Source organism: Epinephelus lanceolatus, chromosome 19 (genome assembly GCF_041903045.1).
Source record: "Epinephelus lanceolatus isolate andai-2023 chromosome 19, ASM4190304v1, whole genome shotgun sequence".
In the NCBI taxonomy this organism is placed as follows: domain Eukaryota; kingdom Metazoa; phylum Chordata; class Actinopteri; order Perciformes; family Serranidae; genus Epinephelus; species Epinephelus lanceolatus.
Genome location: NC_135752.1, coordinates 28,353,534 through 28,365,536, shown reverse-complemented (window position 1 = coordinate 28,365,536; position 12,003 = coordinate 28,353,534). Strand labels below are relative to the sequence as shown.

Here is a 12,003-nt window from a genome sequence, read left to right as displayed (position 1 = left end):
ATTTGTAGAGGTGCATCATTGAATAGTGTGAAAAGGATCAAAGAAAAGGGTAGAAAATTAGCAACTGTTGTATTTCCGAGTTGATAAATGAGCTGTAACTACTGCAGAGCCATTTGTCCTGGGAATCAGTGTTTCTCAAATGGTGAGCCTTGTAATTTTGTGATGACCAAATATTATCTTTTTGTATCTGACTGGGCCAATACAAAAAGTTATTAATGAATTTTTAACTGACTGTATCAATATGTTGTGTGCACCCATTCCCAATAAAGAAGTAAACTCTGGCTAAAAAATGTAATTTAATTAAATTTAATTTAATTTAAAAAAACCTTCACTGGAAACCTATTTATCACCATTGGCACGTGGGAATTGTAAGTGTGTGACACATCTAAAGCCCCTAATGGCAGCCAGTGTGAGGGATGGTATGATTTAAAAAAAGAAAACCGTAAATGTGGGATCACTTTATTGTACGGAGCAAATTACATCAAAAGCACCAGCAAAGATGACCTACCGCCGAAAGAAAAGAGAAAAAAAAAAAAACGGTAGACAGTATCATGAAAGCTACCTGTCTTATTTTTTCTTATCTTTATTCTCTTATACCGTGATAAGAATGATAACACACGATATAGAAGCTATTGTGTACATATATAAATACAGGTGTGACTTGATATTTTGGCAAGACCGTTGGTGTGTCTTGGGCCATGAATAAATGGTGACTAACTTTTTTTTAAGTTAAGACAAAGCCAAATGTTAGTGGGTGTAAGTGGCTTTTGTCCAGTGGCAAAGGGGCTTTATACGCCAGCTGACACTTCAACTGCATTCACTTTGTTTGCACTTCAACTATTACTTTGAATTCCTTTCAGCAGCTTCACTTCAAATAATACTGTACTTTGACTTCATCAGTGCTTTAACTGAAACTGTCACTTTAATTTCATTCGACAACACTTTAAACTGAAAGTCCATTTTAATCGCCACTTCAAGTACTTTCAGAAATTTTCTATCAGCGTTTACACTTCCTGACGCTAGCGTCTTTCAGAACTTCAACTGACACTTGTAGTTTTTCATCATTACACTTCACCTGACATTTCAACTCCTTTTATTAGACACTTATTGTTTACAGTTCAGCTGCCACTGTCAACTTCTTTCAGCACCGCTTCAACTACTACAACTGCACTGCAACTTCACACAGTGCTTAAACTTCAGTTGTCACTTCAGCTTAATCCACTTTCATACACTTTAAAACTCTTTTTCAGCACTCCAATTCTTTGAGATTTCTTTTTTCATTTCATCTGATACTGATTCCTTTAAAGGCTTTATTTATACTTACATTATTGTAGCATTTGGACTCCTTTCAGCACTTTCACTTCAGCTGACACTATCCTTCAACTTCATTCACTCACTTCAACAACTGGCACTTCCATTTTCACTGCCACTTTTTTAGTAAATCTGTTCAGACTGTCACTTTGACTTGTTTGAGCACTTCAACTTCGGCTACACTTTTTAAAAATGAAAACCTACAAAGTCCATATTAGGAAATAAAAACTATTTCAAATGTTTCCACTGCAAGTTTTCAGCAATGACTCGTACATTTTCTCCAGAAAAGTTTGACCTCTTTAATGTTTCATTGCTTTTTACATGTAATATGACATAACATGAAAAAGAAAATCAAAGTGATGAATCATAGTGCACCACACTTATGAACAGCAGGGAGCAACAGCAGGACTAAATCAGAATCCGAGCATGTTTTATTCATACGATCTTCGTGGTATTCACACTGTTTATCTTTCCTGGAGAGAACATTTTTCTTCTGAACGTAACATCCATCTCCAGCCAACAGCGCTGGGCTCCTGCCAACACATGTGAAATCCATCCCCAGGACATTCTGGGCCTCATTTAGACCATGTTAACTAGTCCCTGTACAACATAGGGATTTATGGATTCATATTATTTTTCATCATGTAAAGAAGAGCTTTTTAATCCAGACGTTGGGCCCTTTGTAAGTTTATGATTAGGATTCCCCAGGTATCAGTCAGATTTATCATTTAAAATATCATTTAAAAGTAGTACATGTTGTAGTTGACGCTTATTTTTACTAGATTACAATAATTCTGTCATATCTGTAATTTGCTTAATTAATAATACTTAGATTTAAAGTGAAGTTTTCTTTTTAACTTCTTATCTTATTCGAAACGTGAAAAAATGAAGGGTTACATAAAGATTCAATGAATTGTAAAACATTCTTTAAATATCTTTAATAGCCAAATATGAAGGTTACTTGGAAACCGGCTGATTAGAATATTTGCTGATGACTGCTTTTTGTACCTTTGTGACAAACAATCATGTGCAATATTTACACTGTAGATATTTTCACCACTGTCTTAATGTTTTTATTTATTTTATCATTTGCTATTAAAGCTATTATATAGCTGTGTTCATGTTTATGTCATGTTTGGCTTGTTGTCTTGTTTTATCTGTTTTTTAAAGCACCCGTAATCTCATTATATTCAATATATAATGACAATAAAGCTTTCTATTCTATCCTCCAATAAGTATATGGGCCTTAAAATGCCACCATCACTTAGGCTCTTCCTCAGGTTCAGTATGTTCACATGAAACATGCTAAAAGCAGTTATTATGACATAATCTTTCACTATTTATTTTGGATTAAGTGGAGGTTAAATGCATAATTATATGTATCTCCACTGCTAGACAGTGACAATGACAATGTTCACTTTCACCCAGATAAACTCGCTGTAGTCATGACATTGTTTCTTTCTAATCTTTGTTCACCACTGTTGGTCTACACACAGCTGAGAACAGACAAGTGTTTACACTGTGGGATGTCTCACGCTGATAAGACACACTAACAGACTCGACTTGCTGAGCACAGCAGAAACTACGAACATATTCAAGGTTGTGGCGGACAGTCTGGGAACACCTTGAGGTAAAATTTGTAAATGTGCTTAACTGACATTTTGTCACTATTTCTTTTTATATGTAAATGTTTTTATTACTTAATCTATTATTTTATTATATATATATATATATATATATATATATATATATATATATATATATATATATATATATATATATATATATATATATTTATTTATTTATTTATTTATTTATTTTTTATTTTTTTTTTTTTTTTCTTTAAAGGTGTTTTTTATTTGGTACAAGACATAGTGAGCAAAATAAGATGTGAACTCCATGGCTGAGCATTTCCACCTTAAAGCTGCAGTGTACCAATGATCAATGTCTCAGAAGGTGGATTGGTCACAAGCCTAAGGAACCACTCCTGTCAGCCTCTGAAGTGGAGCTCTCTGATACACTACAGCGAAACAAGGGGTATCAGAGGAGAAGCCAGGTGAAGCTACGCATCAGTAGTTTGCAAGTTACGTTTCATTTCCACTTCAAATTAGCTGCTGATCAGGACTAAGGCTTATTTAACCATTAGCAACACATTAGCAGCTGGAAGGCTCATGGTATCTATTACCGTTTACAAGCAGAGGTTTGTGTGCCCCAATACTGCCACAACCAAGACACCTCATTACACTGGCTATCCTTTTCCACACAGAACAACGTCAGCATAATGCCAAAACAGTGTGTGATTTAACATAGCATGCCGATGTTCTGGAAATAAAAGGGACGTCACTAGACACTAGACTGGTGTGATGTATAGCATACGCATCAGGCAGCACATTCTAAACAACAACAATGGCATCACATGGCAATAATCATCATTTCCTGTCCATGTTTTACGGTTGTTGATCTGGTTCTCTGCTCAGAAGATAAGGAGCTCTTTAACCTCATTGTCTCACCAATTTGTGGACATTTTAAGTTGCTATTCTTCTTCTTTGAGTTAGCTGCTAACTGCTTCTAGCTGCTTTTTAAATCTCCCACTGGAGGATCGTGCACGTAGCATGCTGCCAAAACGTCACACCCATTCTGTCCTGCAGGCTCACATTTTTCACACAGACTTCAAACCAGCTTTGTTACTACCTCCACTGGCAGCTTAAAGGTGGAACAACTCCTTACCACCTTAAACAGGCTGTGTAAAAGAGGAATGTGATAAGCAGAGTCAAAGGAGAGCAGGTACTATCGAGCTGCAGGCAAGCCAAGAAGGGGTGATGCTACTTTGCATATTCATAGATTTGTGCATACTAAGTGAGGTAAAACTGTAAAGTTACATCTAAGCCATTTTAAGGCATTATGTTTTGTTTTTTCCATGGAGGAAACTTCTCAACGTGTCATTTTGATGAACAGAGAGGATTTTTTTGGAATTAAATCAATGCCTAGAGGGGAACTTTAAAAAACAGTATTCCCATTCTGTCCACTTTGAGTTTGTTCCTCAAATACAACCCGAAACTGTCGCTGATAAGTTGACTTCAAAGGTCATGGCAACTCTGGAACCTAAAATTGGGCTAATGGGACATAAAGATTGAGAAACCCTGCTGTAAGGTGACACAGGAATTTGACAGGAGGACACAAAATACAGAACGTGCCACTGTTTTAATATCACATAATGTACAAAATGTTCTTATCTGATGATACCATGCTGATACCATTGTTATTTGCGACTTGTGTTTAGTGTGTCATGTGAACTGATGTTTTGGAGAAGAAACCTCACGTAGGCTAAACAAGTGTGAGAACATATTTTTCTACCAGGTTAGCTGTGGTTCACTCTGTGCAAACAGGAAGATAGGGGAACTCCCTCTCAGGTAATCAGGTCTGTTGTTGCAGAATTTTTTGCATACTCATGTACCCTTGGTGAGTATGCACCATCCACCAAAGAGCATTACTGTAGATCTGACTATGTTTGACAGAGATTAAATTGAAGTTTTATTGTTATGTTTTGTTTGCATTGCACATTCCTCATTAATTAAGGTCAATTAAAGCTACATAATTTAAATAGTGTGTTATGTTGGCCCTAAAAAGTTGACTTTTTTTGGCCATTTAGGGACAAAGAACAAGTAAAAAAAAGGCACTGACATATTATCACCTTACTAAGTTGTGACTGCAGCAAAAGATGGCTTACTTACCAAACTTTAACATTCATTAACATCCAACATTTATCGTGAATGAATAAATGAATGAAGCCCAATTCTCACTCTGCATTTGTGGTTTGGCCTCTATCAACTTCTGGGAGAAATATCTGGCTCTTGAACTCCTATGTTTTTGCATCACTACTGTAATGCATCATAATTTAAAAGTCAAAATGTTTGGGAGAAACATTTTTAGCTACAATGTAACTAGTAACTAACAGCAATGAAATGCATGATGCAGTTGAGTTAAACATCGCCTTACGTTGCTATTAAATTACACAAGTGATAATTAAAGTAGTTGTTGATTAATATTAGGTCAATTGATTAATCGACTAATTGTTTCAGTTGTAAGTATTTATCTATCTAGTGTAGAAGCGAAAATCGGTGCCTGGAAGTGGGCCAGATGGCACCTGACCTCGTCTCCTACTTCTCCTGCAGATCGTCCTCTGATGTTGATTTAGTACCTTAGGTTCAGTTGGCAAACACTTAGAGAAACACTGGAGTCAAGTAGAATCAGGTGCAATCGAGTTTAATGTGTTCACAAGCAACAACACATACAACTCATTGAGTCAGGCTCCGGAGCACGACTGAAGTTTCACTCTCTGCGTTCTCTCTTTTATGCTGGTGAAGATTCGAGAGAATCTCCACCCAATTCCTTTAATCCTGCCCACCTAAACCCAAACCTATTGGTGGCAGATCCTTTTCTTTTTAGCCTTTTCCCATCTGGTCCAAATCTATTGGTAGTAGGCCCCTTGGGCCCTTGCCCAAACATGACCTAGGCCTGGAAGTCCCCAAATTCTCCCACCATTAGATTTGAGCTTGGTTTCACTTTATTTTTTAAAAATATATAAAACTTGGGGACTTTCTCTATACAGTCCCCTGTGCGTTCATGCAATGTGAGCTTAGAATATGTGTCATGCAATACAAACATTAAAGAGTATGTGTGTGTTATTATTAAACAATATAGTGTGGTGTATGTGTGCTCTTCAATGTGAATGCATAACCCTGTGTTATGAATACATAAACTTGTATAACATTGTTTTATCACACATAGATGCATAACAAACAGTTTTATAGGAACTGGTAACATAAAACATGGTTATATGAACTTCACTCTTAATCAACTTTTGCAGTTTAACACTTATCTGATTAAAGATTAAATCTTACACTACATTAGGAAATAAAGTAATTATTAATGAACAGTATTTCCTTTAAAATTACAAAATAATATCTCCTTCCAAATTTAATTTCATGAAGTCTTGAGTGCCTAACAATATTTAAAGGGACAGTTCAATTCAATTTAATTCAATACAATAGAACTTTATTCATCCTGAAAGAAATTCTTGTGCCAGAGAATGCTTCAAATTACAGTAACACTGAGTACAGTAACAAGACCTTAACATTCACAACCAGAACAACCAGTGGGTTCCCCGGGTCAGGATCACTTACTGGGCCCAGTTTAAAAACAACAGAGTATTAAATTTCTTTATTCATTTGCTTATCCTATTGGAGGTCACGGAGGGGCTGGAGCTTATCCCAGCTGACATTGGGCGAGAGGCGGGGTACACCCTGGACAGGTCACCAGACTATCACAGGGCCGACACTTATGCCCCTTTTACACTGCCAGATTTTCCGTGAATGTTTGGCGGTTTTGCCGACAAGCTGCAAGCGTTTAGACACACAGAGCCTGATTGGCGAGTTGATCCAAGGTGCCCAATTTTCCGCCTCATAGGGTAGTCATATCGACAGAACCTTTTTGGTTTAAAAAGCATGAGGCGGCCTTCTGCCGCGGGAGGGGCTGTTGATGACTTGTGGGAGGAGCTGTTGATGACGCAGGACGTGCGAGCTACTGGCGGTGGATAAACAGCTGATAGCAGGAATTAGCGAGTAGCAAGAGGGAAACGCAAACCAGACAGACACTGTAAATATGAGCAACTGGGGAGACAAGGAATTGCGCGCCCTCCTTGTCCTCGCAAACGAAGAGGCCATTAAACGTAAAGTGATTGGGACGGTGAAGGATGGGCCAACTTACAAGAGAATCGCAGAAGGACTGACCAGTCGCGGCTTCCCTTCCACGTCACTGTTTACGTCACACGCTGAGCTACACGTTTTGTTACTTGCTCATGCCCCCCATTGCCCCGAAAAAGGCGCATTCTGTATGAACAAAAGTAGGTAGGCGGCATTTTGCCGCACTCCCCGATTTTATTTTTATACGGCCAATGCTGAAAAAAGACTGATTGGGCTTTCCTGCAAATTTGCACAATTCCTATTCAAAAAGGGCTACAGAGACACAACCATTCACTCACATTCACACCCACATTCAATTTAGAGTCACCAATTAACCTTCATGTCTTTGGACTGTGGGAAGAAGCTGGAGTACTCAGAGAAAACCCGCATTGACATGAGGAGAACATGCAAACTCCTCACAGAAAGGCCCCTGAGGTTCCAGGAACCCTCTTGCTGTGAGGCGACAATACACCACCATGTCGCCAGAATATTAAATATCTGGCAAAGTATACATATAAACTGTCCAAGACAGAAGTGTTTTCAACAAGCAAGAGCAAAAATCAGTGCCTCATAGAGTAAAAGCAGGAGTAAGATTAATACAAGTTACTAAAAATGAACTAAAATGGTTGGAAAAAGCAGACTGTGCCTGATAATCAGTGTTAGATTGTATGATATAACAATGAGAAGTAGTACTGCAAAATATTGAACAAGGTATTGCAAAGTAGTAATGTACATCATATAAAGTACTCGTGCACCTAATGTAGGTGAATATTGTTGTCAGGTACAGTTCACCCCAAAATCAAAAAGACCTATTTTCCCTCTTGCCTGTAGAGGTGTTTATCAATCTAGATTGATCTGGCATAAGTTGCAGAGGTTGGAGAAGTCAGCCTTAGCTAGCTGATGTTAGAGCTCAACTGGGAGGGATGCCATAAATCTTTATATCTTGCACTGACATGTCCATGAGCAGTGTCAGGGAAGTTACTCTCACAATGTACTCATTACATATAACTCATGACCTTCATTTGAAAGTAATAACTTACTTACACTATGATTCTGTGTAGAGTAATACATTACTTATTTCACTACTTTTGTGTTACTTTCACTAAAATGACCTCAGATGAACTAATGTTCATTTTAACTGGGTGAGGGTCATGTTGTTTCATGGCAGCTAATCAAAGCACAGAAGCTCCAGTTTATTACAGTTCATTTCAAATCCAGTGCTGCAGGTCTGACTCATTCAAGCATTCACATACAGTGGTTACCACTTTGTATTGAACCCCCCTGCTTAAATTAATAATAGCATGATGACATAGAACCATTAAATAGCCTAGACTGTTTTAAATAAATGAACAGCCTTGGACACAGGGAGGGGCAGGCAGAGGATCAAAGTCTGATAATTATGAGATATGGATAAATATTTGCAGGCCTACGATATGAAACACAATAAACAAATATTTAGGTTAGCACAACAAACAGAGTGCCGTGCAATTAAGTAGCTATGACGAGCGCAAATTTACACACTGGAGCTGGAAGACCCACCTGCCGGTTCCTGGTGTACCAGTCAGCTGCAACAGCACCAGAGAGAGTTATGCATAAGAACAGGACGTGTGCCGGTGTTGCTCTGCAGTTGTAGGGGATGTGAATGGAAACAGATCCGACATATAGGCTACTAACATCACCCAGATGTGCCAATCACTGGGACAATGTAAAAACAAGCTCCTTATCCCCGCTGCTTTCAGGCAGCTGTAGGACACAGACACAGAGTGGAATACGTTGTAGATGTTGCAGGTGAATTAATGGCAACACATTGAGCATGATAACACACAGTATGGCATAACCCAGATGTGCCCATCACTGGCACCCTTCTGTAATGTCACGTATAATGACATGACAAAACACAATAACCTTGAGATGGCATTTTTTTCTGGTGGTGCAGTGGCGGAAGTGGAGCAGTGTGGATCCGTGTGGATGAATGAAATGTGAAAATAAGCGGTTTATTTTGTTTGATAACGTGTTACGTGACACCGTAAATGTAATAATATTACCTGAAATCCTATTGGTAACACATTATATGACTTAGTTACTGCTAAGACGTAATATATTGCTGAAACATTGTCCATGAGTAGATGCACACTTCCTTCTGTGCGGAAATAGTTCCTACATGAAACTGCTCACAACAAGGTCTGTGGGTTATCTTGAGTAACTGGGACATGATTTCTGGAAAGAGACATTTTCATTGGGTTTTTCAAACAATTTTTTTTTGTCGCTTTGAGCACCACAAGCCGAGCGCCATCAAGTTCTATTATATTCAAGAGAAGGCAGACATCTCTCCAGCTGATATCTCCAACACTCTGCAACTCAAACCTCAACTATGTAGACTGATAAACAGCACTTAAGGTTAAGAGTTCAAGTATGTACTTTTGATTTTGGGGTGAACTGTCCCTTTAAAAGGCTTGTCACAGCACTTTAACACCTGTAGACTTCACTTGTGACATTAAAACCCTGGTAAGCTACTTTTTAAAATATTATTAACTTTTCCTCCACACTATCATCTGCTTCATGAGTTTGTTTTTGATCTGCTTCCCAGTTGGGGCTCTGACCTGTTTTCCCAATGTGCTCTCTGAGATTGTGCAAGATTCATGGACGGAACATGCAGATAAAAAAAACAAAAGCTGTGACACAATAACAGACAACAACAAGTATGAGCTGCCTGTACTGTAGCAGCCTATGGCATGTTAAAGGCTGTCACATACAGTCGGTTTACACACAGCTGCGTGAACACAAACACACAGAGACAGAAGTAACTCACCGCTGTGGAGAACAAGTGGACAGCGGTCTGCTTCCAGCGTCCTAAAGCTCTCTCAGGTTTGCTTGATAAAGCAGCAACAACATCGAAATCTCTCACACACAGATGAAGTCCACGATAGGTCCGTACAGTCCGCGGACAGCCTCTGAAAACCAACCGGGAATGTGTCTAACCGAGACTCTTACGGGGTGGTGACGCTGTCGAAGAAACAGCCTCAGTGGCTGGGGCTATGTGTGAGTGTGTGTGTGAGGAGCTGCAGCACAGCTGTAACAGTCAGCCTGTCACTGAGGCAGGGGGAGGGCGACATCTGTCGGTGAGTCTGAATCAGGATGATCCGGATTTGGAAATCCCTGCCCAGGATCAGATAATCCATTTTACTTTTGTGCCGTTTTTTAAAGCAACATTGAATTGGATCGCACTGACCCAGATACAAACTTTTCAAGATACCCAAGTCTGGATAATAAGTGCTCTAAATGGATCAACTTATCACAAGTTGAAATCATACACATCCCATCCATCCCCCCTCTCCTTCGGTGTTCCCCAGGGCTCTGTCCTTGGCCCTATCCTATTCATTATTTACCTCCTCCCACTTGGCCTGATATTCTGTAAACATAATATCCATTTCCACTGTTACGCGGATGACACCCAGCTCTACGTTTCCTCCAAACCCACTTCCACCCTCCTGCCCTCCTCCCTCTGTGCCTGCTTGCAGGAAATTAAAGCCTGGTTCTCCTCAAATTTCCTCAAACTCAATAGTGACAAAACTGAGGTAGACCTCATTGGCTCAAAGTCCACCCTCATCAAATATCCCAGTTTCACCCTCACCATAGACAACCCTATCATTCCACACCAACATCAACAACACCATCCGGTCCACCTACTTCCACCTCCGCCCTTCACTCACTCCCAACAGCGCCGCAATCCTGGTTCACTCTCTGGTCACTTCCCGCCTGGATTACTGCAATTCCCTTCTCTTTGGTCTCCCCCACAAACACCTCCATAAACTTCAACTGGTCCAGAACGCTGCTACCCATATCATCACCAGAACACCATCCATCGGTCACATCACCCCCGTTCTACATCAACTCCACTGGCTTCCCATCAAACACCATATTAACTATAAAATCCTCCTCCATACATTTAAGGCCATCTATAACCTCGCTCCCTCATACCTCTCTGCCCTCCTACACATCAATATCCCTACCTGGTCTCTCAGGTCTGCCTCCTCCATCAGCCTGACTGTCCCCCCAGCCCGTCTGTCCACCATGGGGTCCATGGTGCACCTCGTCTCTGGAACTCCCTCCCCCCTGACATCAGGAACATTGACTATATTTTAGTTTTCAAGTCCCACCTCAAAACCTACCTGTTTAGGCAGGCGTATGAGTGTAAATGTTTCCTCTGTCTTTTAATGTTCTGCTGCAAACTCTGCACTGTTTTTCTGTTGTATTTTAGATGTTTTTTAATTGTATTACTTATTATTTTTTTGATTGTTGTACGGTGACCTTGAGTGCCATGAAAGGCGCCTTATAAATAAAATGTATTATTGTTATTATTATTACTACATTGTAGGCTACTTGCTGTGTAAAGAACAGGTACAATAGCCAGTGTTAAATTAAAAGTCAAAATTAAAATAATGATGTCAAAAATTTTCATTTAAATGAACATCTGTTATCAAACCATTGTTCATTCAGGGAAAACTGACTGAACATTAAGCTCTTTTACAGCACTACGTTCACATTCAATGGGCTAGAAGGATACAAGTAGGCTATATATAGTAATGACAATAGAGTGAAAGTCCATAAAAACAAGTAAGTAGCAGCAATGTCGATCAAGAATTATAAACAACAATAACAAGCAATTAACTATTACTGACTGAGGTAACACAATGGTAACTGAGCCCATGGCGCCCTGATGAAAGCCCTTGCATGTGTGGTATGAGGAACTGGATGTCTGATATAAATAAAGTCACCAGCCTGGTTTCAAGACTTAGTCTGCCAACATACACACTGCTGCCTATCAATATAGGTGCCATCAAATAGAACAAAACAGAGGTAATTATTGTAACTTTAAATTATTATTTTTTGTAATATTGGCAGCTGTTTGGGGGAGTATTTAATGGGGACAAAATACTATTTTAAAAATGTA

At 39.3% G+C, this 12,003-nt stretch overlaps 1 protein-coding gene across 2 annotated transcripts in view; it reads right to left on the bottom strand.

The window, feature by feature from the left end:
• ghrb (growth hormone receptor b) overlaps positions 1-10,077 on the bottom strand; it is a 32,606-nt gene extending 22,529 nt beyond the window's left edge. Inside the window, exon 1 of one of the 2 annotated variants that reach the window (XM_033646644.2) lies at positions 9,862-10,077. The gene's annotated coding sequence lies outside the window, so the exon portion shown is untranslated. The remainder of the gene's footprint in view (positions 1-9,861) is intronic. The other variant, XM_033646645.2, reaches the window with a different exon arrangement.
• Positions 10,078-12,003: the final 1,926 nt, after the last annotated feature.